Source organism: Haemorhous mexicanus, chromosome 6 (assembly GCF_027477595.1).
Source record: "Haemorhous mexicanus isolate bHaeMex1 chromosome 6, bHaeMex1.pri, whole genome shotgun sequence".
NCBI lineage: Eukaryota > Metazoa > Chordata > Aves > Passeriformes > Fringillidae > Haemorhous > Haemorhous mexicanus.
Genome location: NC_082346.1, coordinates 54,899,734 through 54,911,818, shown reverse-complemented (window position 1 = coordinate 54,911,818; position 12,085 = coordinate 54,899,734). Strand labels below are relative to the sequence as shown.

The 12,085-nt window shown below is 37.2% G+C and overlaps 1 long non-coding RNA gene across 1 annotated transcript in view; it reads left to right on the top strand.

Moving 5' to 3' along the window:
• Nucleotides 1–8,184, top strand: part of LOC132329347 (uncharacterized) — an 84,313-nt gene extending 76,129 nt beyond the window's left edge. The window contains exon 5 of the long non-coding RNA XR_009487034.1: nt 6,612–8,184. This is a non-coding gene — a long non-coding RNA (uncharacterized LOC132329347). The remainder of the gene's footprint in view (nt 1–6,611) is intronic.
• Nucleotides 8,185–12,085: the final 3,901 nt, after the last annotated feature.

Genomic DNA, 12,085 nt, shown 5'->3' with positions numbered 1-12,085 from the left:
ATTTCATAGGTTAGGTCTCATGGACAGCAGTTGTGAATCCAGATTTCCTTCTGTATGATATTACTGTGATTGAGGCAATCATATTGTTGAGACAGGTCCTGCAAATGTTTCCTCACTGTGATTGCTACCAAATCCTAGCTGCCTGCTGCCTCCTAGAATAAACATATGGTAGGAAAGCTGCTGGTGGAAATTTTGTTTTATATTCAGTGTAACAGGGTAACAATGGTAACAGTTGCCACTGTTCAAAGGGAAACGACTTATTCAAAACAAAACCTTAACCTGGCAACCTGTCAGAGTGAGACAAGCAGTGATGCCAGTCAAAACAGCAAAGGCTGTACTGTTCCTCCTCCCTCGGTCTTTCTCCTACTATGAAAGACTGTATTATGTTTACAGTGTTTATTTTATCTCTGAACCTTTTGCTGATGCAGTTCTCCAGTGCTTTTTTGTACTCAGTTCCTGCTTAGGTGGAATACTTGAAGAAGTTGTCAGTCTGTTCTGTCTCTTGCTGTCGTGCCTGTGTTGCACTGCAGTGCCTAAAGTTTTACTGCGTGTTACACAAAGCTTCTGCCTTGGCTGGGACTGGAGAAGCTGCTCCAAGAAGAGTGGGATGGAGCTGTACTGTGCTGGGAATAGGTAAGAGAAGGAGCTGTGACAGCCAACAGCTGCAGGGGAAACTCTGGCAAGGCATCCAACAACATCTGGCAGCATCTGGTGATGCATCTGACAAAACCCCTCTCCTCCCCTCTATCAAACGTGGACAGGGGGAGGTTTTGGTTGGGTCAGGGTGGACTGCACACCAGGCAGCTGAGCTCTTGACTAAGGCTGTTATAGTCCAGGCGTTTGGGCCCTCACATCCTGCACTGTGGCAGAAGGAGGAGGAGCCAGGTGCCACCCTGGGGCACCCCAGCTGTGAGGTGGAGAGGCAGCTGACCAGTGCTATAACTCTGCAGCCTAAGCATAGAGCAGCAACATCAAAATTAAACTTATCAATACCTCTTGTGTGGAAAGTCAGTCACCTTACAATGGTACTACTTTCTGTGTGTAGATTGGATAATGCCTTTACTGCCAAGGACATCCTGAAGAGAAGCAGTCAGCTGCTGTCACCTGAACAGCATTCTGCCCTGCAGTGTGCTCCTCATAACACACTTCTATATAGCCCAGAGCAGATTAAAAAGAGATGAGCAGAAGCCAAATTGTAAGTCATTAACTCTTTGAAAATAAGGTCTTCCATGTTGGTAAGGGCAATAAACAAATGAATTGCCCAAAAAAGAATCTCAGATACTATCTGCATTCATTGGAGCCAATAGTTCCCAAATAACCTTCTTAAGCCAGGAAGAAACTTAGCCAAAGTGCACCCAAAGGCCTGACCTTTGCCCAGCACCTCCCATACCTTGGTGAGTGACTTTGGCCAGGAATGAAGCAGAGAAACATTGGCATTTCCTCTGTCAAAATATTATTCTTCCCCCATGGATCTAGACAGTCTTTTCAAAATATATTCAATTTTTATCTGCAAAACAACAAGAAAATTTCCTCACAAGAGGAAACTTTAAAATCAGCTACTCAGAAAAACAGCTTATTTGAACCAGACTATTTACAAATCCAAACAAATATGCTTGGCCAGAATACCAAGATGGAGGCAAATAAATATTTCTCCTGCAACTGCAGGGTTTTAGATTTAATATCCTTATGCCTCATTTGGTGAATTTTGTGGTTTCTTTTCCTGCAGCTGTTATCTTCTTGTCCAATGCATTTACTTGTTAGGGACTGACCAGAAATTTGGATGGCCTGTGTCATGGAAGGGCAGGAGGAAGATGCTAGGTGTAACCATAGCTGTATCAGAGAGGAGAAGATAATTGCAAAGCTAGTGGGGTACCTCCCTGAAGTACAAGCACAGCTTTGTGTGGAGCTCTCTCTGTTAGGATGTCAGGGAATCCAACTCTGGTGCAAGGCTACTGTCCAAAGTGCTCCCCAGCTGTCTTTTGATAAAAGCATTTCCCACTTTTCACTTCATAGACAAAGGACAGGGTCTGATGCCACCTGATGATACAGACCAAGAAAAATGTCAAGCCATTGCAGCTGTACTAGTTCTTACCAGGAAAGAGTTGGTCGTGAGTATTTGATGTGGCAGACAGAGACTGTGAGTGAGAGAGGCTATTTGCTGGAGAGCCAGCATCTCCCTCCTCCTATTCTCATTGCAGTCATTTTACTTATTCATTTTTAGCTGAAAATTTTTATTTGGAGCAAAGTAATGCTGTGGTTATTTTCCCTATCAGCCTTCTTGTACCCAAGCTAGGAGGGCCTGTCTCCTTGCTCCAAAGACTTTTTCTAACATCTAATCTAAGTCTTCTCTCACACATGAAGCTAATTATTTCTTGCCATCCTTTGATGGAAACAGGATATGTGATGAATTTAGAATTTTTAAAGTCAACATTGCCTGATGTTTATAATTCTGTCTTCAGTCCTCTGTTTTTTCCTGATAGGTCACATTTTATAATTTTCCCCTTGTTCTTTGTTCTCCTCAGGACTCTTTCCAGTTTACCACATCTTTCTTAAAATTGAGAGACCAAAATAGATGGAGCAGTGGCTTTACCAGTCATTAGTAGAGTGGATAATTTCCATCCATGTTTTATGTAGAGCTTTATTTTTAATAAACACAGAATTATATTATTCTGTTTTGAAATGTTCATCTACAGTTGACTCATATTCAGTCTTTGATCCAACTTACCCAGTTGTTTCTTTTCCAGCCTTCCTTTTTCAATACTGTATATTTGAGTTTTTCTTTTATTGCAGAACTTTGAACTTCATAAAATTTAATCTAAGTGATTTCATTCCCCTCTCCCTGCTAATTTATCACGCTTACTTTGGATCTTCTCTTTCAAATTTCTTTCAGTCTCTTCTACTCCTCTTTGCCCAGGTTTTAGGACTATTTCCTGTTCCACCAAGTTATTAATGACTCCAACTGTTCTGAGGCCTTCTCAAGCATAATCTAGTTTGAAAATGAGACATTGGCCTTCCCTTTTTTCCATAGAGTTGTATACTTAAATTATAGCAATAATATTTAGATAATGTTCCACTAGTTCGCTTAGTGAAGAAATTGTTTTTTGAGACAATATATACATATACATATATATATATATATATATATATATATATATATATATATATATATTTCCCTAAATTTATCTTTTCTATTTTTTTTTCCTGGAATAGAATTATTCTAAAATATTTAAAAATTGTTCTTTGCATTTCACTCATGTGGTTTCTAATCATCTTGGATCAAATTCTTCAGCTGGTGGTTAATTAAGTTCAGCTATAACACAAATCCTTTTCTGGTGAATAAGATTCCTGGTTGGTGTTTGTTCTTTACACTTTGATGAGCCAAGGGAACACTTTGTACAAAATGAAGAGCGTTGCTTCTAAAAGTACATGCCTGCCTATCACATTCTTTTTCCTGTTCTCTCTCAGTTAGGACTCTACAATTTTCTATGGTTTGCAATATTTTTTTTTAATTGCATTTCTTTCATCTGATGTTTTTTGCTGCTTACTTTCTTTTCCTTCAAGCCTAGCATTTGAACTACTTATTTTTAAAATGTCCACTGTAGATTTAAATGTTTAGATCTTCATATCTATCAAAATAGACTATGGATTTCCCTTGAATATGGGTGGGCCTAAAATATTTCAGTTTTAAAATTGTCCACTTTATTTGTCTATCTACTTAATTATTTAATTTAGTCACCTTTGATAATATGGTGCCCATATTGCATTTCTCCCCCAGCACCAGTAAAGTTTCAGATTTTAGTAAAGTTCCACTAGTAAAGTGCAATATTAAAATATATTCAATATAAAGGATTATATATATTGCTAATCTTCATAAATATTATTTTCCCTGGCTCCACTAAATCTTCTGTATAAAGAACCATTGACTTCAATATTGCTGGAGTATTTTCTAGTTATGTAGATAGATATATTTCGTAATTTTTGTGGTGATTTTGTAGAGCAAGGCTTTACTGTGTAAGAGTTTAAATAATGGGATAAGACTGGTAATATAAATACACTAATGCACAGATAACATAATGCATAGTATTTTTCAGGTCCTAATTTTAATGAAGCTTTTCTGAGGCATTGAAAGATACTTCCACTTGCTAACACAGTGCAAATACACTTGGACATTAGACACTCTATTGGGTGATTTTTTTTTTCAATATTATGTCTTCAAATAAGATTTAATGAGAAGAACTTTTGCACTACAGTGAGACCAAAGCCAATGTCTAGAATGTGTTCTATTTTTTTGTTGAACACTGGCTTTTAAGAACAGCTGCCTTTTATTAATGATAATAGCCTTACTCCGGGGTCAAAATGGCACCAGTGCTGTCTGACACCTTTGTTGGTGACATGGACAGTGGGATTGAGGGCACCCTCAGCAAGTCTGAAGGTGACATGAAGCTGTGTGGTGCAGTTGACATGCTGGAGGAAAGGGTTTAATCTCTCTTGTGAAGACAGGCTGAGAGAGCTGGGGATGTTCAGCCTGGAGAAGAGAAGGCTCCAGGGAGAACTTTCTGTACCTTCCAGTTCCTGAGGGGGCTGTAAGGGAACAGGAGAGGGACTATTTGCAATGCCATGGAGTGACAAGAAAACAGAGATTAACATCAAACATGATAAGGAGAGTAGATATGAGATGTTTAAGTTAGGTATGAGGAAGAAATTCTCTGCTGTGAGGGTGGTGAGGCACTGCACAGGTCACCCAGAGAAGCTGTGGCTGCCCCATCCCTGGTAGTGTTGAAGCTCAGGCTGGATGGGGCTTTGAGCAACCTGGTCAAGTGGAAGGTGTTGGAATGGGGTGATCTTTAAGGAACCTTCTAACCCAAACCATTCTGTGATTCTATGATACTGTATGATATGAAATGAAAGTAAGTCAGTTAGTTGAAAGTAATCTGTTGCAGCAGACATTAAATATCATGAATCAGATTATTCTCAGTATCAATTTGTTTGTCCCAACAAAGAAATTATTATTATTTGGTTTTAATTGCATTATGGTTTCTAATTTTTTTAAAAACCATTTTCTTAATTTTGTAAAGCTTGTTTTTCTTTGTGACAACATGAGATTTAATTATTTCCTTTGAAATGAAGTTTTCTATTCTTTAGGATTCTTAAGACCTGGAGATTGAAGGAAAAAGCAAAATTGTTGTGAACTATTCAATAATTTCTTCCATTATTATCTTATTTTTAAGTTCCTGGTAGGAAATGCTTGTATTTTCTGAAATTAATACCTGTTTGGTGTCTGTGTTTTACTTCTGTGTGCCACTTAGTTTCTGTTTGATTCTGAACAGTCATGTCTCTGGAGTATAAAAAAGTCTTGGCAAAATGAAACAAATCACATTTATCAGTTATAACAAATATTGCACAAATAATAAGGGATAAGGGCTCACTTTGGTTCAAAATATCATGTATCTCTAATGTCACATAGTTAAAAAAAAAATCCTGTTTCTGTATTTACTATTTATTGAATTGATTGAAATCTCTGTTTTCCAGCAAAATATTTTTATGTAGGCTCTGTTGCAAGTTATCTGTACTGTGAACCTGATTCACTAGATGTACTAGAATGGGACAAATGCATTTGAAGAGCTAATATTAAAATCTTCTTTGTGTAATGGTTTCTAAAGTAACTGAGTCTCAAACTGCAATCCAAATTAAAGACTCCTACTTTCTTGCAAAATTTCATATCAGTATTCAAAAATGTTCTGCCTATAATATTTATACTCTCTAATAACTATCTTTTTCTTCAAAAATTTATAATACCCTTTTCTTTCCAGAACAGCCTGTTATTTCACTGGTGTCAAATAACTTATTTTTTAAGCTACATTATTTGTTTTTATTTGAAGATTTCTTAGGTTAAGTGGTTTCTTCAGACTACATTTATTTTCTTTGATATGTGACATTATCCTAATGATAGCCTTCGTGTTGAAGTCCTGTGTTTGACTAAGTGATTTTGCTGAAACTGTAAGATAAGATCAGACAAGGTTTCTTCTCAAGCCATAATTCTAGTAATTGAATCTGTTTGTGTGATATGTATTGGCAGAACAGAATGACTAATCTTGCAATGAATAATTTATTTGATAAATGTAGATTCTCACTTTATTTCACTACATTTTAAGAACAAAGCAGATATTTTGAATTATTCATTATTCAGATTTAATGAATTTTATAATTAAAAAAAAGATTGTTATTGATAATTTCCATGGGAGTATTGATTCAGATAAATTTGAAACTCAAGTGTAATTCTAAGTGTTTAATTTCTGGTGCATGTTAAAAATGGCTTTTGCTAAAACATTGAATAAATTTTTGAGTGCCTGGCACCATTGTTCATCATGAAGCTTTAAAATATCGTTTCTATGAATACTTGTGCATCAGTTCAGAAGCTCTCTTATATATACAGTATTTGTGCCATATGATTGCTTGAGCATTTGTGGAAAGCACATACAAACAATATTTGAGCATGCTCAAGGTGTATTTGCTTATAAATAAATGGGAAGGGAAACAAACTGTTAATTTTACATTATTTTGGCTGGCTTTATAAATTATGTAATTTGTAGCTGCATTCTGTTGCAATTCAGATCTGCTGGCTTCAGTGGAGGAAGGCTTTGCACCAAGCGCAGAACTGAGGGACTGTTGGAACCCTGGATGCTGAGATTTTTACACTCAACAGGTGACAATGAGGAAAGATCAGCCACAGCTTTCTACTCCAGCTGAACCTTTTGGCTCTGGTTCTTCTCCTGAGTCTGCCTGCTTTGTGCTGTGCCAGTGGAAAACTGTCCCAGAGTTACTCCGTGTGAGGCATCACAGTACCAGGTCTGTGCTTCTCCTTGCATGATCTACAGCTTAGGGAGAGTCATCAAAAATCTCACCTTGAAACTGGGCAGCAATTTACTGGAAGTGCCAGGATTTGTCTCCCAGGATGACAAATAAAAATTACATCTCTTCTTCCATTTTTTGCCTGTAGTTTACCAGAAGAAGGTGCGAAGATTTCAGGTCATGACAAAATCTTCCAGGAAGACAATGGAGTGTGAAGTTTTGGCTTTGGGAGTCTGTTTGCTGTAATTAGATTGGTGGGAGAGATTTTTGCTCCTGCAGTGCTTGTTTTCTGAAGGAAACTCTGTATATGGCAGATAAAAACAAATGTTCTTAAAATAGGGATTCCTATCTGGAAAAGTTAAAAATGCAATTCAGTCTTCAGCTATTCAAATGCAGGTCAAATCAGAACATATTCATAACTTTGTGGATAGAAAAGAATAAGTGCAGGGTCTCTAAAATGTTATGCTAGAAATAATATTCCTGAAGAAAAGAAGAATTGATTTCCATCTAAATACACAATACATGCTGCACATATTTTTAGCATTTGTGGGAACATCAGGAGTACTTCCAACAAAAAAGTTAATGTAATTTTGTGGCTCATTTTGGGTTTATTTAGTTTGAGACAGACATACTGATCTTCAGTGAAAACTTCAGAGCTAAAAATGGTAAATAATCGAAGATGTTTTGTGGTAAATATTTGAAGAATTTGAGTTCTTCAGACCTCACCTCAACTCTCAGTATTGTCAGTATCCTGATAAAAATGTGTTTTCAATCTCCGGCATTCCAAGTTTGTAAGTAAATAATTCTGTCCTTGAACCAGAGTGCAGATTAATTACTAGCTGGACATAGTTCCTCTTGACCAGAGAATATGAAAGTTTTTAACAAAGGGAATATTCATTAATCTTGTGAGATGTTTTTTTTGGAAGACAGATATGTATTTCTGAGGGGAAAGGAACACTTACAAGGTTTAAACAAAGGGCCAAATTTTCTGTATACTTGTATATCACATGTTTCCCAAACAAGATGATATAATAGCTGTGTGTCCTTGTAATGTCAAGTGCAATGTCTGGCTACTATGAACCAGAATATTTATTTTGAGATATTAAAGGATTAAATATGTATTATCAGGCCAAATCAGACAGTCCTGTTTTAACAAGACACTTGAAAAAAGCAATTGCTAACAGTCTGAAGAAAATGATTTAAAAAAAGGCAATGAAAATATGTAGCAAAGTAGACAGACATACATCATTGATGGGCTGTGTAATTAAAATCAGTGGCTTCTCTAGAAGGAAGTTTAATCACTTAAGGAGGTGGATGGATAAAACCAGATGTATATATGGGTACCTTAATTAGAGTTTCCTCTTTTTAAAACATTTCACTTAGTGTGTTTTAGTCATGTTATTTCAGCATTAGGTGGAGCAATGTCAGTGTAGCTCTGCTTTGTTTGCAGCATGAGGAATGTTGCTCCAGAATGTTGCCTTATCTGAGGGAATGGACTGGGCTCTCTTTAACTTGCTTTGTTATTTAATTTATATGAGGTATTATGGTGTGAGTGATTATATCTAAGTTCCTTTGATCCACAGACTATCTGAATCTGTTATAGATTATAGGTGGCAAATTTGGTTCAAAACCTTTAATTTTAGAGCACTGCTTTGGTCATAGGAGTCCTTGGAGCAGTTTGTCTTATCAACAAATGTTGTGAATGCTTCACAAATGCTAAGGAACTTTTTGAGTTGTAGACTAATCTGATTTTTTTCCGCTGTTCATTTTTCAATGGAGTAAAATTAGTTAATTCTCCTGTGCAATGGAAAACCCCACTTTTCATTTGAATTTAAAGGGCAGAAATTCCTTCTGACACAGAATATTTAGAAATATGCAAAATTTTTCTTGAACAGCTCTAAAGCTGGTACTTTGGATCAGATGCCTTCTAAAACATCACAAGTTGGAGAAATCTAAAAACAAAAAAAGCTGGACTACGAAAGACTCTAGATCCTAAAAGCTAAAATTATGAGAAAGAAAAAAATATCACAGTAGGAAAGAATAGGAACAAATGGCCACTTAATAAAGTAAGACTTAATGAATGAGTTTGCCACTGATTTATGTCCTCTGGAAGGGCTGTGCCTGACGCACCTTAACAACGCTGTTTCCCATAGAAGTATTTTTGTGCACAGCTGTGTATGCAGTACAATAAATATTTGGTCATTGTGACTAGAGCCAACAGCAGAGTTCAGGGCCATGGGTGGTAGGAGAACAGTGTGAGGGCACGAGTGTTTGTGGGTGCCATCAAGTACTCACAATAACAAAGCCCACAAACCCATATCTTTAACAGTTACTGCCAGGTAATGCCGAGCTCCTCGGAGCAAATGCTTGAAATGAATTTCTTGCTGCCATCTTGTGTCTAAAGGCTAAATGGCAAGGAAATTTCTGGAGTTCCAAGTACTGATTTTACATTCAACATCAGGTTGTTCCTCGTATTTCTCTTAATGCCAAAGCATAGACAAAGGCTAGTCCTAAAATGAAAGTTTTCAAGGTTTACTCTTATGAAGAATGGGAAAATGCAATTTAGCTTATGTAAGAGATTTGGTGAAATTTTTGTGAGAAATATTTAGTAGAGTGGCAGTTCAGGTGTTAAAAGTTGCTTTCCCCAAACGTATTCCCAGCAGAACAAAATTATGAGGTGCCAGAAGAAATGACTAAAAATATTACTTCCATGATGGAGTGGAGCCTCTGTTTGCAATATTGGTCTCCCTATTCATTTTCTTCTTGAACCCATACATGGGACACCTTCTAGCAGCGTTCTGTTGTGCTCCAGAAAGACCCCAAAGGGCTGTTACCCTGTTGTAAATAAAATCTAAAAGAACAACATTGTAGCCTACAATAGCGTGCTTTTCAGGAGTATCCACAAAACTTCGATGAAGATGACATTACCTGTTACATAATTTTTCATTAATGCCTCTCATGGCTTTTTCTTCATTCCAACTATTCTTGTTCATGAACCTTTGCTTCCCTGTGTTCCCTTTCTTATATCCCATCCAAACTTTTACTGCAAGTCCCATCCAAACTTTAACTCCTTCCCTGCTCAGCTGAACTGGAGCTTTTGGCTGATGTGGATGGCTCTTACCCTGTGCTTCTTGACAGGAAAGCAGTGCCATTTCCATTTGTTTGCTAGAAGGCCAGCTATGAGAGACAAGCAGAAGCTGGCTGCATCCGTGGCAGTTTTGGAGTCAGGAGTGCTTGCAGGAACTGCTGACTGCCCTGATGATGAACCCACCCCACAGAGCCATTCACTGCAACAGCTTCATTGCAAACATCTGAGGAGACTCTGCCCATGCTTGCCATGTAATGAGTGAAGACAGTGGTTGCAAGAATTAATTGAAGACAGTACAAAATCAGTTCACCCAAGTGGATTGGTGGGAAGGCATTTCCAAAGTAGAGGAAAAGGATGATCTTGCATTGAGAACAACCACCCTCTGTGTTCCATGGTCCATGCTAAACTCATCATCTAGATCATTCAGTTCTTTAGCAAATGCTTGACTTTCTTTCCAAGCTGTACCTGCCCCATCATGAGGTTTTTCTGCCAACAAGGAATGACCATGCCTTTTTGGGTAATTTTTTGAAAATCCATATTTTCCCTGCTCTCTACACACCCAAACATCCTCAGTCCTTTTCCAATTGAAACAGTTCAGCATGAGAAATTGGTTCACCTCTTCCTACTCCCTGTCAAACAAGTAAACATCTTGGGGATTCTTGGCATGAAAAAAAGTTTTATTTTATTAAAAGTAAAGACAGTCAATGAAACTTAAAGTTTTTGGCTTAAATCAGTGATGGCTGAGGTCTGCTGTCTTTAATGAGTTTCTGTCTGCAGAGATGAGAGCTGGAATTATATAAGTGCAAAAAATATCTCTTCATTCTGTAGGCTCTGGAAATACTGTTGGCGTAAACCACTGGAACAAACTACCCAGAAGTGAATTCTTTCTCTCTTGACATTTCTAAATAAGACAAAATGCCTTTATGGAGGATATATTTTGTTCAAACAGAAATTATATGGCTCAGTGCAAAAGTACCTGGATGAAACTCTGTGGCCTCTGTAATACAATCAGATGTCTTTTTGGATCTCAGATTTAGTGATCTTCAAAGTTTTCTTTGTCTTACTTGTTGCAGTCTCATATTGTTGGTTATATTTCCCGCTTTTTAGCAAAGACTGTAGGCTTTTGGGGGGCCAAAGCCTTTCTGGAAAATTGCCTACAGAAGGACTGTAGAGAAGCTAGTATGTGGTTGAGGGCTACTGTCCCACTCTCAGTAATTCTGAATAGTTATTGACATATTGAGTGACTGAAATGAGAAGTCATTCTCAAAAGAATATGGAAGGCACTCTAACATGCTTAAGACGTGAAATATATTCATAAAACATGTGAAATAGCAGATGTTCACTCAACATGGACTGTTATTAGGCTTCCACGCTGACTTGATTTGAGGTGACTTTCAGGTTCTACTTCTCAAAAGTTATTTGCACTTTTAATTTTTTAAAATATTTTTTTATTTGCAGCTTCTGTCATGCATTGCAGAGTCAGGTAATATTTGATTCTGAATTTATAACTTATCGTTGCAACTCTGAACTTTGGACATTTGTATATTTTTTTGGAGTGGAAAGCTGGCATAGAAGAAAACAATTTCCTGAAAAAAATGTCTGGACTTGAAATCCATTCTCAAATTGGATCAGTTTAGCATTGGCAAGTCGCCATTGGTAATCAATCTTCTGATGAAACAGGGATAGACTGGCTCCTTTCCTTGGGTTAAATAACTCAAACCAAGATTTGGTATCAGTCCTTGTTGCATAAGTATCAGTCTGTAAATAGAGTTGGCCACATTTCTACGAGGAGATATTTTGACAAATACAGTGTTGTCTGCAGATCTAGATAGAGTCTGAGGGGAAGGGCAGAATTTACTATTCAGCTAACCTTAAGGAAAGAATTTGTATCACACAGGATACAGATAGTGCTCCAGAAATGAACTTGCTGGGGAAGCACTTTCTGATGAAAGATTGTCATGGAGTACAAATAGAGACAGGTAGATGCCCTAGAGCATGTATTTTTCACTGATGTAATTTCAGCATAGTAGGGTAAACACTTTGCTAATGTAATGCTTAGATTTGTCCTCTGTCTTAATAGAGTACAAAATCCTAAACTTTTGTGCTGAGCTGTGGGGGCTGTTATTATTACATTCTAATGTATTTCAG